The sequence below is a fragment of the Panthera leo genome, chromosome B1, assembly GCF_018350215.1.
Source record: "Panthera leo isolate Ple1 chromosome B1, P.leo_Ple1_pat1.1, whole genome shotgun sequence".
Lineage (NCBI taxonomy): Eukaryota > Metazoa > Chordata > Mammalia > Carnivora > Felidae > Panthera > Panthera leo.
This window is the reverse complement of record NC_056682.1, coordinates 48,269,220-48,286,609: the sequence shown is the minus strand read 5'-3', so window position 1 is coordinate 48,286,609 and position 17,390 is coordinate 48,269,220. Positions and strand designations below refer to the sequence as shown.

Below are 17,390 nucleotides of genomic sequence, written 5' to 3'. Positions count from 1 at the left end.
ACCGTAAACTGAGAAAATATATTTGCAACAAATGTAACCAAGAAAGATTTAGTATCCTGAACATATAAAGACCTCCTATGAATCATTAAGCAAAAGGAAAACAAGTAAATTTTTAAATGGGCAAAAGTTATGAATATAAGTTTCAGAGAAGAGGGAACCTATAACCTATAAACATATGAAAAGATGCTCAACTTCATTAGTATTCAGTGAAATGCAAATTAAAATCACAATGAGACTTCATTTCATATTTACCAGATTGGCAAAAGTTAATAAATGTTCTCTACCAAACATTTGTGAAAATGTGGAGAAGAAACAGGACAGAACTGGCTCTCTTATCCAATTCTAGTGGGTCAAAACAGAATGACGCTACCTAATAAATTTAAAAACATCATATTGTTTTACCTTATTAATAGAAAAAAAAAGATGGTGGGGAAGGTGGTGGGTCCCTGGAATTCTCACTAGATGTTCTGAAAAGTTGAATGGCACCGAGGAGGAAGAGAGGAAGAGTGGGTTCGTTCTTTGTTGGGAGAGGTCTCAGTGGCTTTGTAGAAGCTTGGCATTTTTGCATGGATCAATTTGTTAGGAAAATAGGTGAAATTTAATCAATCTTAAAAATCTTTGGTGCTAAGAATGGATTTACGTAATGAAAGCAATCACAACATAGACCTGCCATCCACACACCTTTATGGGAGCTGTACTTGTGGCCTTAGGATTGTATCAAGTTGGAAGTGGGAGGCATGTCAGAAGTTGTCATGCCTAAAAGTTGTGATCACCTATTTCAAATGATTGGGGAGTTGCAGGTCCTAAGCTATGGGTTACAGACTGGGGGGTAAAAGTTAGGAGCCAACTTTTCAGTACACTGTCTGAGTTAGAATTCTAGCTATTGCAAGGGACTTTAAAACATAGCGATTTGACTACATTTCTAGTGGGGGGAACAAAAAAATTGCAAAAAAAATGTTAAACAGATCATAATTCTTATATTATTCATAATAATTTTGGTTACTCTGCACCGTTGTGTTACTCTTGTGTATATTGTCGAGTGAGTAAAAGAAACATGTGTGTACTCCAATTCTATCATTCCTGGTTGTCATTGAGAACTGTACTTCTTCATGTCGGAGAGAGGAAATACACATGTCAATTCGAAGTTCCTAAGTAAAAACTTTGAAGTCTGAGTTTGAAGTGGTATTGAAATGAGTATAAACTCATGATGTATTTTGTGTTAAAAGTTTTTCTTGGTTCTGTCCCTGGGAGTGGCCTAAAAGAAATGATCAATTTAATAGCAATGTGCAGATGGAAGCACCGTTTCTCATCAGAAGGAACTGGAAACCCTTGGAAAGATGGCTGGGAGAGGAAATGCACAAGATTGACGTGGGAAGCCTTGTTTGAGCAGATAGCAAGGCAGCTATTAAAACCCCTAGAGTTTTGTCAGAAAGTTTCAGGAAGCAACTTGAGTTTGGCCAAATAGGAAATAAATGGACATCCATGAGGATGACTGCAGTGAAATTAAATATACATATAATTGAACCCATGAGTTTACAATGAGTTTACCACGATCCTGAGAAAACAAACATAATTGTTCATCATGGTAGGATGCTTGTGAATCTACTTATCATTTAGGAAACTGGTGTATCCAGGGAGCGAATCAAGGCTGCTGTTTCCATGATCTATATAATTGGATAATTGAATAGTTGATATAGGGAATTAATCTTTATAGAAGTATAAATAAATGACGCTAATAAATGAAAGAAGGGGTGATGTAATTAGAATATCACCATTTGGCAAGCTGTGATGAATTACTGGATCTAGGCATCGAACATCAGTGGCTGTTAAATTATAAAATTAAAATTAAAAAAATGAGACAGTGAGAAAGAACCAGGCATTACGTTCCTAATGGAAGGGCTCACTGCTGCATATGAAGTCGTCTTGCTGAGAAATCAAACCTGGATCCGTTCTGTCCTCCAGGTCCACCCAGCGGTACAAGAACCTCAGAGAAGGAAGGAGCACTTTCAACAATACCGTGGGGCTGTTATCAGTGGAATCCAGGTTATTGGAAACTGTACAAGACAAACGATCTGGTCTCCTTCACAAATAACTTACAAGAAAACAAGAGAGAGAAAGAAGGGACATTTATAAATTAAAAGAGACTGAAGAGCCAAGTGATGTATCAGCCAATTGGAAAGAGTGAGTCTCATTTGGATCCTGATTTAAATAAGCGGACCATAAAAGCGGAACACAAGCACCAGCTTTGCTGTGGCTAACTGGAACTATTTTCTCAAACATAAGTTTACTTTTTCTCTTTAAGCCTTAGTTTCTTCATCTATGTAATGGGGATAATAAACATGCCTCCCTCATAGAGCTTTTCATTCATAGCTGGAATGAAATGATGTTTGTGAAGCATTTCACACAATGCCTAATACATTGTAAGGACTCAATAAATGTTTGTTGGGATTTTTTTTTTTGGTGCTATTTAGTATTTTTATGATTATTACCATGAAATGTGGTGTTAGAAGCTTGGGTAATAAGGCTAGTATCAGACTACCATATTCAAAACCCAGAAAATTACCAAAACATAGGAAAGCCAAAATGAAAAGCCACCCAGGTTGGCACTGGGCATAGTTGGTATATGAAGAAGATAGAAATAGTTTGCAAGAAAAGCAAGACTGAGGAATACCTTTATCCAGAGTTTCGGAATTACCTATAGCATTCCAAGTGATCGAAAAGTCTGGCATGGCTTTGCCAAGAGCAGAGAAGACAACTACCAAGGAGTAAACATGACTTACAGCATAGCATGCTTGTGGTTAAAGTTGAGATTTGTTCAAGGCCTTGCCTCAGGACTGTGTTAGAGTGAGGACACAAATCTAGGTTTCTTGGCTGCTGGGTTCAGGGCTCTGTGTCCACTACCCTCACCACCGTATATATGTTTCATTGAAAGTGAAATGACAAAGGAAGTAGAAGCGGAACTACGGAGGGCATATTATGATCTTTGCAATATGGCCAGAAATACTCCTGGAATGGGAAAACATACTGACAGACCTGAAAAGAGGAAAATAGATAGACTTGTATTTTTCGCCATCCTACATTTATGCCTTTGAATGTTTCCTGACTATAAGACCAGTTGAAAGTTGCCAGATGAGACTCTATAAATCTAATTGATGCAATAAGAAGGAAAGAGTACATACTTTTAATCTGAAAATAGACTTGTGAATTAATAATATTATTATAACCATATTTCAAATGAGGAAACTGGGGATTAGAAAAATTAAGTATCTGCCAAGGTCACATAACCAGAAAGGGCAGAGCCAGGACTCAAACCCAGCCATGCTTTTAATATGACACCATTATTGACATAAGGCATAATCTTCAAAAAAGGGAACAGGTCTGGCATGGACATGGCTCTTACTAGTTAAATGAAACTAGATGTTTCTCTTTTCCTTCCTTTGATTAATGTGGCTTTAAACCCTGCAATGAAACCATTAAGAGCAAAGTAAGATTTCAGTTTTTCAGTTTTAAGTTCTTCATGTACCTGTTACTGCTTAATTTCAAGGCCCTACACGTTGCCAGTAGTTTGATCACATCCATCCAGTTTGCTCTTGTACTCCCTGTTGGTGTTTCCATTTAGTTTTTTTACGATCATGATGGAGTTGAGAAATCTCATTGAAGACACTACCAGTAATAAAATCAGTTTTTCTTTTATAATTTGTTGTGGTTATCATGGAAATCGTATCTTCTTCAGACTGTAGAAAATTATCTTTTCTGATGCTCTTGGGTGGCTCAGTCGGTTGAGCATCTGACTCTTGATTTCCACTCGGGTCATGATCCCAGGGTTGTGGGATCGAGCCCATGATGAGTGTGGAGCCTGCTTGAGATTCTCTCTCTCTCTCTCTCTCTCTCTCTCTCTCTCTCTGTTTCTGTTTCTCTCTCTGCCCCTCCCACTTGTGCTCACTCTCTTTCTAAAATTGAAAGAAAAGAAAAAAAAATCCTCTCTTCTGGTTGTTTTAATAAAACGTTATATTTAGGGATGCCAGTTTGTATTCAAAACTTGAATTTGAGCTACATTTGAATCAGGGAGCTGGAAGAAATGAGCCAAGAATAACTAGAGTTCAGGAATACAGAAAAAATCTTACTGTGGCTACTAGGCCTTAGTCTCAAGACAGGTCATTTTATTTCCACCCATGGCAGAGAATGACTGCGGGCAGACTATAGCTGTAATATCTCTCAATACATTTCTTCTCATTGTCTTTATCTTAGAAAGTCATCTCAAAACGTGAAAAGATTTTTTAGCTTTCCTTTGGGCTGTCTGTATCACCAAATTCCCCAGTGTGTGAGAGAGAAAACTCTAGAATCATAGAGTGGGAATTAGAGAATATTGCTTAAATGAAAGAAAAGCCCTTCTAATGCCTTTGTTTTTGATAGCTCATGCATCACTTTTTAAACATGTGATTTTGTGTCACTTAATTTTGTATGTATTAATGCTATCAAATAAGCCATCTTTTCTACTAAAGATTTCTAGGAATTGACCTAGACTGGATTCTCAACCACTGGTGCCTCTGCATCATTAAGATTTCTCATGGATGGTTCAGAAATAATTTAAAACTATTAAACAATGTCATATTGTCATCAAGTTTAAAACAACCTACTGATGTGAATGAAATGGACTTTAATGCTATCATGATGATGAAATACCTTTAACTCCTAAAGAGATATTAACATCATTTCTGCTTACAAATCACTGTAGAACTTTTTACAAAATAACATTACTCACAGAATTTCAAATTGCCATAGAAATTACAAGTATCATTGAATCCTGTGGGCTAAAATGACCCAGTGTCAGAACTGCTTACACTATGGTCTGGACTAGCTAGAGACTTTCTCTTGTTCTGGACTCCAGTAAAAAGTTCTATCCTTGGTAAATGACATAGAGCCACACACCCCATGTGTCATGTGTTGATTTCAAAATGCTCATTCAAATACTCATCCTCTTGTAGTGGTAGGGGGTGAAGGGAGAGAAATTTATCTTTCACTTCAGAGGATATCCAGTCTAGATACTGGACTTCCAGAAAATTCACTGAATTAGATCATCTTGGAGTTTATTGCCCATCCTATGACACAGTTATGTCTTACCAGGGCATTTAGGGTACCTGTTATTTCTTGTTTACCAGCTTCTATCCACATGATGACTTCAATAAAGTGGACCCACATGGTGTTCTATGAAATGGTGAGATAATCAAAGTCTCTGTGAACAAAATTATGACAAAAGTTTGGATAGTTGAGCAAAAGAGTGAAATTATCCTCCTGACCAAAAACTGAAAGTAAACCACTTCAAATGATTTTTTGCTTCATGCTTTAGAAAATAAAGACTTTCCAGATCAATGCTGTATACCAGGTGTTTCAGAATGTGTTGATTTGCTCCAGTAAAGAGATCACATCTGGAGCAGCAGATTCATTTCATGATTCAGTTTATGATAATTTACTGTCCTTCTTCAAGACCCATCTGCCTTTTGCACAAACCAAACCAGGGAGTGAAATGGGATGCTAAGAATCATCACCCCTGAATCTTTCAATTTTTTGTTAGTGGCACTAGTCTCTCCCCAGGGATAAGTTACTGGTTCTGGTTTACTATTGTAGTAGGGAGATGGGGCTCTATGGGCCTCTCTTTAGGTGCTTCCAATACCCTAGTCCTTACATAGTGGGCCAGGGGACCAGTGTGGGTGTTTTGGTAGTTGCTGAGCATATCTATTTCAACTATATGTTTCACTATTCTGGGGGAAATATCCATGGGACGAACTAGACCCATTATAAAATAGACTGGGGCCAAAATTTATTATCAAACCCACTTAAACTCTGGTAGATCTTAGTACATTCTTATATAAGAATTATAAAATGATTATAAAAATGAGCTCAGAGCTAGTATCCAATTATCCCTGGAAGGTCCGATTGTTTCCCTTCCTTTTGGACATCGTCATTGCAGTAAGTGGTGACAGGTTCCTTTGAGGAGGATCAGACAGATGACTTAAAAAATGTAAATGTCACAAAATTGAGAGGGCCTTCCTTAGTGGTACAGAGTTTTCTCTTTACTCCTAGACCAATATGATATAATCAACTCTGGAATTAGATGAGACTCCCAAATCTGACCTCTATATGCCTCCTATAGGGACAGCTTTGGAGTGTAGGCTATTTATTCTGGCTCTAGAAACCTTATGACCAGTTATCCACTGCCAAGAATATTTTGTATTTGTGTAACCACTCTGGTTACCACCAAGACTTGCTCAATATATGTGAAACTTTATTATGAGCAATTGGATCATGGAGGCTAAATAGTCCCACAACCTGATGCTTGAAAGCTAGAAACCCAGGAAAAATAGTGGTATAATGCCAGTTTGAGCCCAAAGGCCTGAGAACCAAGGGAACTGGTATAAATTCCAGCCAGAAGGCAGGAAAAGCCTGATGTCCCAGCTCAGCCAGGCAGGCAGAAAATAACAAATCTTTCATTTCTTTGCTTTTTGTTCAATTCAGGCCCTCAATGGGTTGAGTGGTGCCAACCCACATTGAAGAAGGTGATCTCCTTTACTGAGTCCACTGATTCAAATGATAATCTCATCTGAAAACTCCCTTACAGACACATCCAGAAATAATATTTAATCTGAACATACCATGGACCAGTCATATTGAAACATAAAATTAACATTACATTTCCTGTAATAAATTCATTCTCATATTTTTATCTCCTCCCTTTCTATCATATCCAGGAATTTCTAGCATGTCAATATTTTTCACATAGCCTCTGCTAAGTCTATATTTCAGTCAACTGAAACATATGTATGATAGGGATGGAAAACAAGCAATATTGTCACCTATTTTTCAAGTAACTTCTATAGGTGATACTGTATTAGGGGATTTGAACAAGGCATTATCAACCTCATCAGACAGAGAGAAATCACTGCTTTTACTAGTAACAGGGCCCATCAACCCTTGGAATTTAGAGAAAATGAAATTATCAAATCCTGTCATTCAAATTTTCAGTGTTCTACTCTTTCCAAGTTTTTCACATAAGAGATGTGTTGATCTGGAATTTAACCAATGGATTATCTAGCATCTGTGAAATCAAAATGTGAGTTGATTATAGCTGATGCCAGGCCTGTGGCCAGAAGACATGATATACAATTTAGGACATAGAAGCTATAGGTTTTTGACTATGCCTTGAACTGAGAATTTAAAATTTTGATTGTATCATTTTCTTCATCCCTCCCTCTCCTATTCCCTTCTTTCCTTCCTCCTATCCTTCCTTCCTTCTTCCTTCCTTCCTTCCTTCCTTCCTTCCTTCCTTCCTTCCTTCCTTCCTTCCTTCCCTTGCTCAGTCCCCATATTTCCCATGCTATCCATCATGGTCTTTAGGAGCTACTCTTTAGTCCTTTAAAATTTTGACTTCACTAAGCACTTCATTCAGGTGCACACAGTTAATAATTTAAGTAATTGCTTTTGTCATTGCATGCCATAGAATGCCAATATCTCATCCTCCAAGACTAAACAGATATCCACTATTTTCAAAAACCTACCAGTTTAGGTAATTACAGATTCTCATTTCCTTGAGGGCTTATTGCCTGCAAATTTTTCTGTTATAAATTACTTTATAAAATCAGGTTTCTTAGTGTAGAAAATAGAATCCATTCTAGATAGTACAAGCACAAAGTGATTTAATAAATATATTAGTTAACTTATAGAATTCCCTAGATAGGCAGAAAATGAGGCTTGACTATTGCACAATTTGGAAGTATTTGGGGTGATTGAATGAGTCTGGTGGCCCAATTCTCAGCTTCCGCACCAATATTCCCCATCCTCCATTCCTGCTTTATAATTCTAGATTTTTATCTCACTAAAAATATCATATAAGTGTGTGTGTGTACATATATATATATATATACATATATATGAGACGCACATACTATGTTATTATTTTGCTTATTGCCCAACTCTATGCACTAAAGTGAGAGTGGGAAATTTTATTCGTTTTCTTCACTGTTGTATACTCAGTGCCTAGAAAAATGGCTCACAGTAGATACTCAATAAATATTTGTTGAAATAATTAATAAATAGTCCTTGCTTTTGTGGAGTTTATGTTGAGCAGGTGAGAAAGGCATTAAACATACATAATCTCCCAAATAAAATGTAAATTGGAATTTGTTGTTAAGTTGTGCTAAATTGTTCTATTGTTAGTTTGGTTGAGGAAGGAATTATTTTTTCCCAGAATCCCTTTCTCTGTAGGTTGTGGGACCACAAAGACATGGTCACATGGAGACAACAGCCATACACCTCTTCACAAGATCCCCTTCACAGTCTCATTTTGGCAGTTTAATTTATACAGTTTATTGGATTATGTCATGATAACTATATTTGGAGTAGAAAAGGTGAAGAAAAGTACAAGTGGGCAGATTTTGAGTCTTACTTTGGACATATTAAGTTTGGGGTACTTCTGAGACATTCAATAGGAGATGCTTTTTAAGCACTTGGGGTCTAGAGCACAGTCTTCAAGTCTGAGCTCTAGGTACAACGTTAGGAGACATTTGCATATATGGAGTCCAGTGGAGATGATCATACTTTATGTATGGAAATTCAAATATAGCAATTAAAGCAGAAACCAAAGAGCAAAGATAAAAAAAGAGTGCAGTGCTTTAAATAGTGTGGGATTTTCTTGCTGCCATTTCATTCAGTGAGTACATGGCCTGGATTGAGTGGGATTTAGGAGATACTCATCAGCTGTTTCTTCATTCAGTGAGTTCCAGTGTGAGCATTTCACTGAGTTGAATGTGATTCTAATATTTAAAAATACTGAACATAGTTTCCACACAATATAACACCTAAATACAAGCCAACTCTTGCTGGAGATCAACTAAAGAATCAGCAATCTTCCAAAACCTGGGTCAAAAAAAAATCATCTGTGTTGAATTTCTTAAGAGATAAGCATGTCAGTCTCAAATATGGCAATTCTTGTGGGATTTTTTGGGGGCAAATTTTGACAAGTTGCTCTTTTACTTGACAGGCTGATATTAGATATTAATCCTCATGTAAAAGGGAAATTTCACTGTAGCTGAGTGGATGAGATTATATAGGAAAAGAGAATATTGGGAGAAAAGAGAAAATCATTGAGAAACTGTAAAAATTTTTGGCCAGAGTGAGGAGACTAAGTCTAAGAGGTAGGAAAAGTAAAATGGTAGAGAGCCAGAATAAGAAGTGTTGTGCCTTAGAAGCAAAAAAAAAAAAAAAAAAAAAAAAAAAAAAGGATGAGTAGAAACTTATTCTTATGAAGGATGGAGTAGAAACATATTCTTTAGTAAATTAATTTTTAGATACTCTGGGGAGAGTATTTCTTCAAATTAAAAAAAATGAGCACCTTCATTAAAAAAGATTTTATTGCATAGTTGGCCTCTCATGAAGTAAGATCTTTAAGAAGCAAGTAAAAAAAAAGAAGGGAATAATATAAACTGAAATTAAAATTTAAATGGGCACATTTAAAGAAGTTCTCTGTAGGGCTTTTTATAGAACCTGTGTAACTTTCCTCTGTGGCCCTGTTTCTTTGAGGACATATGCATACTTTTACTACAGGAGAAAAAGTGCTTTGTTCCAGTGATAAAGCGAGGGAGTTGAACTCAAGATTCCCAGATCTAACCTGTAAGACTGAGAATGGAGTGATCCCAGATAGATAGAATATCTGGCTTCTGGCAGAAGCAAAACCAAATAATGCCTGGAGGGCTATATTCTCAGTTTAGACTCCCAGGTTTTCCACAGGTTAAAATCAACCAACATGAGTTCATAAACCATCCTGAAGGGAGACATGATAGATTTAGTTCTTCAAGGATTTCAGATAATGGACGTATTATCTATATGGATATAAAATAAATATGTGTTTTAGTTTTCTATTGTTATTGTAACATATCACCACAAATTTAGTGGGTTAAAACAACACAAATTTATTGTCTTATCGTTCTGGACTTCAGAAATCTAAAATCAAGGTGTTGGATAAAATGTGTTCCTTTTAGAGGCTTCAGAGGTGAAAAATTTCTTTGCCTTTTCCAGCTTCTAGAGACTGCCTGCATTCCTTGGCTCACAGCCTCTTCCTTCATCTTCAGTGTGCATCCCTCCAATTTCTGGTTCCATTGTTCCATCTCCTTTATTTGCTTTTGTTCTCTTGCTTTCCTCTTATAAGAACTCTTATGATTTCATTGACCCCACCCAGATAATCCTGAATAAACTCCCCTTCTCAAGATCCTTATTCACATCTGCAAAGTCCCTTTTGCCACATAAGATAGCATATTTACAGATTTTGGGGATTAGAAAAAGGACATCATTGTGTATGTGAAGTGTGTGTTATTCTGTCTGCCACACTGTGCATGAATGCTTAAAGAATGTTTAAAGAATAGAGTTACAAAAAAGAAAAGCACTAAGGCAATACATAAGAATAACCATAGATTTGAAAAGAAGTAACTAAAAATTTTCAAGTAAAATGTGCTTGTCAATTAAAAAACAGAAAACTTAAAGCATAGGCCAAACAACAGAATAGATGCAGCTGAAGAGAGAATTAGTGAACTAGAAGATAAAACTGAAGAGTATTTTGGGATGGCATCCAGAAAACTAAAATGGAAAATATGAAAGAGGGGTTAATAGATATGGACAATAGAATGAGAATGTCTAATATGCTTCTAATAGAAGCCCTGGGAAGAGAAAATAAAAACAGTGGAGGAGAGGCAATATTTGAAAACGATGTGAGAGTTTTTCAAAACTGATGAAAGATATGAAGTCACAGATCCAGAAACAATGTTTACTAGGCAGAATAAAGTGAAAAGAAACCTATCTCTAATTAAGAGATTGAGCAACAGTAGAACATCAGAGACAAAGAGCTCTAAAAAGTAACCAGGCAAGAAAGGCAGATTACCCCTGCCCACCTAAGAGAACAGGCTTTTTTTAACAGAAAAAAATGAGAGGTAGAATAATTACATATAATAATATTATTATTACATGTATTGAATTTAGAGAGAAAAAAAACTGTTCATCTAGAATTGCGTCTATCTCAAGAGCAGAGTAATATAAAGGCATTTACATATAAGTCAATGTTGACTACAGACTGAGAGTGTTAATCACAAATAGAACAGAAGAAACTTCTGAAAGATATATTTCAGGAAGAAGAACAGTTATTTTAGGACAAAGTTATGAGATGCAAAATGGAATTGGGAAAACAATTTAAACATGTAGATAAATAAACAGTGTTTATTGTAGTGATAATGAGTAGCTTGTTATGGCCAAAAAAGACACAATTAAAATATTGGAGATAAAAAGCTTATAAACCAGAATTGAGGTGACCAGAGTTTAAGTGTTCTAAGAGTTCTTGATCACAGTAAGGGGAAATCTTTTTAACTTTAGATTGTTATATATAAATGCTAAATTTCAATAGTTACCTCTAAACAATAGACATAGGGTGTGTAATTTTCAGACAAGTAGTGAATAATTAGAATAAGAAAACAAACAAAAGTTTTATAAGAAAAGAAATGAAGAGCATAAATCAAAAACAAAAATTAAGATAAAAACAGGTTCACAATAAATTTAAAAGGACCACCCTTGATTAAAATACAGAGTTTGTCAATGAGGCCAGCATTATCCTGATATTGAAACTAGACAAGGATGTAACAACAAAAAAAGAAAATTATAGGCCAATATCTCTGATAAACATAGATGCAAAAATTTTCAACAAAAAATAGCAAACTTAATTTAGCAATACATTAAAAGGATCACACACCATGATTGAGTGGGATTTATTCAAGGGATGCAAGGATGATTCAACATCTGCAAATCAATCAATATGTTACATCACATTAATAAAATCAAGGATGAAAATCATATTATCACCACAATAAATGCAGGAAAAGCATTAGACAATAGTCAGCATCCATTTATGATAAAAACTCTCACTAAAGTGGTTATAGAAGGAGTGTACCTCAACATAATAAAGGCCATATATGACAAGCCCACAACTAATGTCATACTCAGAAGCTTTCAGCTTTTCACCATTGAGATCAGGAATAAGACAAGGATGCCTACTCTATCTTATTCAACATAGTGTTGGAAATCTCAGGCAGAATAATTAGTCAAGACGAAGAAATATGATGATGAATATTAACCAGACTTATTTGGTGATTATTTTGCAATATGTACACATAATGAATCATGATGTTGTACATATGAAACAAATGTAACTTTATGTGTCAATTATATAACAATAAAAAGCTACCCAATGAATAAATAGCCAAAGGGTCTGAATAGATGTTTTTCCAAAGAAGATATACAACTTGCCAATAAGCACGTGAAAAGATGCTCAACATCATTAGGAAATGCAAATCCAAAATCACGATGAGATATTATTTTACAAGCACAAGGATGGCTATAATAAAAAAGACAGACAATGACAAATACCATAGAGGGTGTGGAGAAACTGTAACTCTCATTCATAGCTGGTGGGCCATAAAATGGTGTAGCTGATTGAAAACTAGTCTGGAAGATAGAGTAACCATTTGGCCCAGCAATTCTGCTCCTAGGTATATACTTAAGAGAAGTAACAACAGATGTGCACACAAAAACTTATACATGAATCATCGTAGCAACACTATTCATAACAATCAAAAAGTTGGAACAACTCAGATAAACAAAAGTGGTGCATTCACACAAGAGTGTGTATTTAGTCATAGAAAGGAATGAGGTACTGATATACCTCACAGATGAACCTTGAAAATATTCCGTTAAGTGAAATAAACCAGTCCCCAAATACCATGTATTGTATGATTCCGTCTATATGAAATGTTTAGAATAGGCAAATACATAGAGGCAGAACATTGGTTATTGTGTGCTAGGGCCAAGGAGTGAGGGTTTATCACGAGGAAATGGGGAGTGATTGCAAATGGGTTTTTTGTTAGTTTGCTTTGTGGTGGACGAAAATGTATTAAAATTAGATTCTGGTGATGATTGTACAACCCTGTGAATATGTGAAGAAATATTGAATTACATCTTTTTTTTTTTAATTACATCTCTTAAATGGGTGAGTTGTATAGCATATGAATTATGTATCAGTAAAGCTGTTAAAAATGATCCAAAACAAAATAAAACGAAAACAAAACTACAGTTTGTCAAATTGGATTAAGAACAATAACAAATGCAGCTTTCTGGCCTTTTAAAGACAACCTAAAACATAAAGACACAGGTTGAAAATATAGCAAAGGAAAATGATAAATAAATCCAAATCAAAAGCAAATGAAACTTACTTTGGTCAATAAAAGTGACTTTTGGATAAAAAAGCATGACAAGAAATAATGGAGGTTATTACATGATGATAAGAAGTTTAATTTATCAGGAAAATATAGCATTTCTGAACTTGCTTCTCATAATATTGTGAACAATATAGTAAGCAAAACCTGATAGAACTTCAGGGAGAAATTGAGAAATGTACCTCCAGAATAGGAAATTTTGATATGTTTTTTTCCTTTATTGGTGGATGAAACAGATAAAAGAATTGGTGAAGAAATAAACTATTTCTACACTGTCATCAACTTGCTTGGTATATTGGACATATGTAAACCTCTGCTCTCAATCAGTAGAAGGCACATATTCTTCCTAAGCACACATGAAATGTTCATAAAAATTGCCATGTGTTAAGTCACAAAGCAAGTTTCAGCAAATTTCAGTGACTCATTATCAAAGAGATCACATTCCCTGATCAATTTTATTAAATTCATGGCAAAAAATGGAAGTAATCCTATATTTTATTTTATTTATTGAAACCTTTTTTTGCATGGTATAGCATTAACTGTTTTAACCATGTTAAAAGTGTGCAACTCAGTGGCTTATGCTACATTCATAGGGTTGTGTGAATCACCACCACTATCTATTCCCAGAACGTTTGATCATCACCGAAAGAAACTCCTTATCTATTAACAATTATTCTTCACCCCCCACCATTGCTCCAACCCTGGTAACTATTAGTTTGTTTTCTGTCTCTATGGATTTGTCTGTTTTGGACATTCACGTAAATGGGATGATACAATATGTTGTCTTTTGTGCCTCACTTCTGTCACTTAGCTTAATATTTTCAAAATTTATCTAGTTTGTAGTGCATATCAATATGTCATTCTTTTGTTGCCAGATAATACCCCATTGTATGAGTATACCATATTTTATTTATCCGTTCATCAGCTGATGAACATTTGGGTCATTCCCACTTTTTAGTTATTATATATAATGCTTCTGTGAACATCCATATATTAGTTTAAATATGGACACATGTTTTCACTTCTTTAGGGTAAATATCTAAAAGTAAAATTTCTGGGTCATATGATAATGATACGTTTACATTTTCTGATAAACTACCAAATTGTTATCCAAAGTGGCTGCATCATTTTTTATTCCCACCAGTAATGTATGAAGGTTCTGGTTTGTCTATATCCTTACCAACACCTGTTATTCTCTATTAAAGAAAATAAATTATAGCCATCCTAGTGAGTGTGACCTGATTTAATATTTCATTGTGATTTTCATTTTCATTTTCTTAATGACTGATATTAACATCTTTTCACGTGCTTATTGGCCATTAATATATCTTCTTGTGAGAACTGTCTATTCAAGGCCTTTGTCCATTTTTGTAACTGGGTTGTTTGTCTTTTTGTCGTTGAGTTGTAAGAGTTCTTTATATACTTTGGAAACTAGACCCTTATCAGATATATAATTTGCAAATACTTTTCTCCCATTCTGTAGGGTGTCTTTTGACTCTCTTGATAGTGTCCTTTGATACATAACAGTTTTTCGTTTGGAAGTCTTATTTAGTTAAGTTTTTTTCTTTTGTTTCTTGTGCTTTTGGTGTCATATCCAAGAATCTATTTTCAAATCCAAAGTCATGAAGATTCACTGTTATATTTTCTTTCAAGAGTTTTATAGCTTTAGCTCTTAACATTTAGGTCTTTGATTCATTTTGGGTTAATTTCTGCGTATGGTGTGAGGTCAGGTCCAGCTTCATTCTTTTGCTTATGGTTATTCAGCTGTCCTCACATCATTTGTTCAAAAGACTGTACTTTCCCTTTCCTTGGCAATCTTGTTGAAAATCCGTTGATCATATGTGTATGGGTTTAATCCCTATATTTTTGAAGAAAGTCTTCTAAATAACTCACAGGTCATAAAATAAACATTGATGGAAAATCAAAATATTTAAATCTGAAAAATAGTAAAAACCTGATGTTTTAATACTGTGGGAATCCTGCTTCAAGCAAGGACAAACTAGCTTGTTTCATATCAACCCTCCTACAAAGAACAACTAAAAAAGTGAAAAAAAAAAAAAGAAAATTAATCTGTTTGAAAGTAGTGGAGGGCTATGAAGACAGTTAGGGCTTGTTAGCGTAAGACCTCAGATAGAAGGAAAGCCTGGGGGAGTGAGTCACCCATGACATCATTGTCCTCCTCAAGGCATTTGCCGCCTCAAAAACAATGGCTGAAAGGTTGAGCTGAAAAGCAAGAGAGAGATAGAAAGAAGATACAGGAGAGGCATAGAAAATAGATGGGAAATATGGAAGGTAAAACCTTCTAACATACATGACATTGAAGTCCCAGAAAGAGAAAGAAAATGGACAGAAGCAATCTTTAAGGAGATAACAGCCACAAATTTTCCAGAAATTACAGGCATCAGGCCACAAATGCAAGCAGGATACATGCAAAGAAAATCACACCTGTTGACACATCACACTCAAACTGCTGAAAACAAGAGATGAAGATAAAGTCATAAAAGAGCCAGGGAAAAATGGTATATTACTTTCTAAGAAGCAACAATAAGACTAAAAAGCAGCATTAGATATAAAAGGGGGCACTTTATAAAGATCAAAGGGTCAGCCTATTAGAAATATATACTAATGCTAAATTGGTATTAGTACAGAACCAAAAGGATAAATAAGCAAGCTCATACTTATAGTGAGAGATCTTAACACACTTTCCCCAACAACTGATAAACCAAGTAGAAAAATAAAATATCAACAAGTCTATTGAATTCAATAGATTATTAATAAACTGATGTAATTTACATTTGTAGCACACAGCACAACAATGTTTTCCCATTACTCTATTTTTCAATGGTGTTGGACTATTTACAAAATTTACCTAGACACCAATAATAAAATAGCTGGAAAAGTTCTCAAATATTTTCATGTTATAAAATCAACTTCTAAGAATTCTTGGGTCAAGCAAGAATCACAATAAAAATTAGAAAATATTCTTAAGTTGAAGAGAATGTAACTATGAGATAGAAAAATGTGTAATGTAGAGGTAAAATTACATTTAAAGGAAATATATAGGCTTTACTATACATACTGAAATAAAAAAGAAAGGCTAAAACCAATGATGTGTGTCTTTATGTCAAGAAATTAGAAAAAATTGCAAATTAAGCCCAAAGGAAGTAGGATAAAATAAAAAGGGCAGAGGGGTGCCTGAGTGGCTCAGTTGGTTAAGTGTCTGACTTCAGCTCAGGTCATGATCTCACGGTTTATGAGTTTGAGCCCCACATCAGGCTCTGTGCTGACAGCTCAGAGCCTGGAGCCCACTTCGAATTCAGTCTCTGTCTCTCTGCCCCTCCCCTACTCACTCTCTGCCTCTCCCTCAAATATAAAACATAAGAAAAAATTTTTTTAAAAAGGGCAGAAATTAACAAAATTAGTAAAACCGTACGCATGAGTGCATCCTTAAATTCAAATTCAAAAATTGTTTCCTTTAAAACATTAATAGGCTTATATGCTTCTGGGAGGGTCAATATAGGATAAAAAAGGAGAAAATAAAAAAAAAAACAATATCAAGAATTAAAAAAATGACATTGTTACATTTTTGACAGACATTTAAAAAGAGAAGATGTTATAAATAATTCTATATGAATAAATATTTTAAAAATAAGGAAGATAATATTAAAAAACTATAAAACTGGTACAAGAAGAAATAAATAATTTTATAGATATAAAAAAGTCTCAAATCTACTGTTTTCTTTCCCACAAAGAAAACTCTAGACCTGGATTATTTCATCTGAGTGTTCTACCAAAGAACTGCTAGAAAAAATAATAACACAAATGTATCTTTTTTTTCTGGTCATTAAGCTGTTGTGTCTCAACCCCAAGTCCATTCTTGTATGCTTTACTTTCTGATGCCGGAGCTGGGATTTTGTAATTTACAGTTCTTTTTCACTGGGTGGCTTCGCATTAGGCTCTGCAGAAGTAGAGCTCAAGGGCAAGACTGGAAAAAGGAGACAGGGAGATAGGGTGATATTATATAATATCAAATATCTACTCCTGAAACCGAAAACAAAACAATGAAAAAACCCAAATGAACAAAAAATA

At 35.0% G+C, this 17,390-nt stretch overlaps 1 long non-coding RNA gene across 3 annotated transcripts in view; it reads left to right on the top strand.

Annotated features, from left to right (window-relative positions):
• LOC122217634 overlaps positions 1 to 17,390 on the top strand; it is a 186,238-nt gene that overhangs the window by 143,613 nt on the left and 25,235 nt on the right. The window lies entirely within an intron of this gene.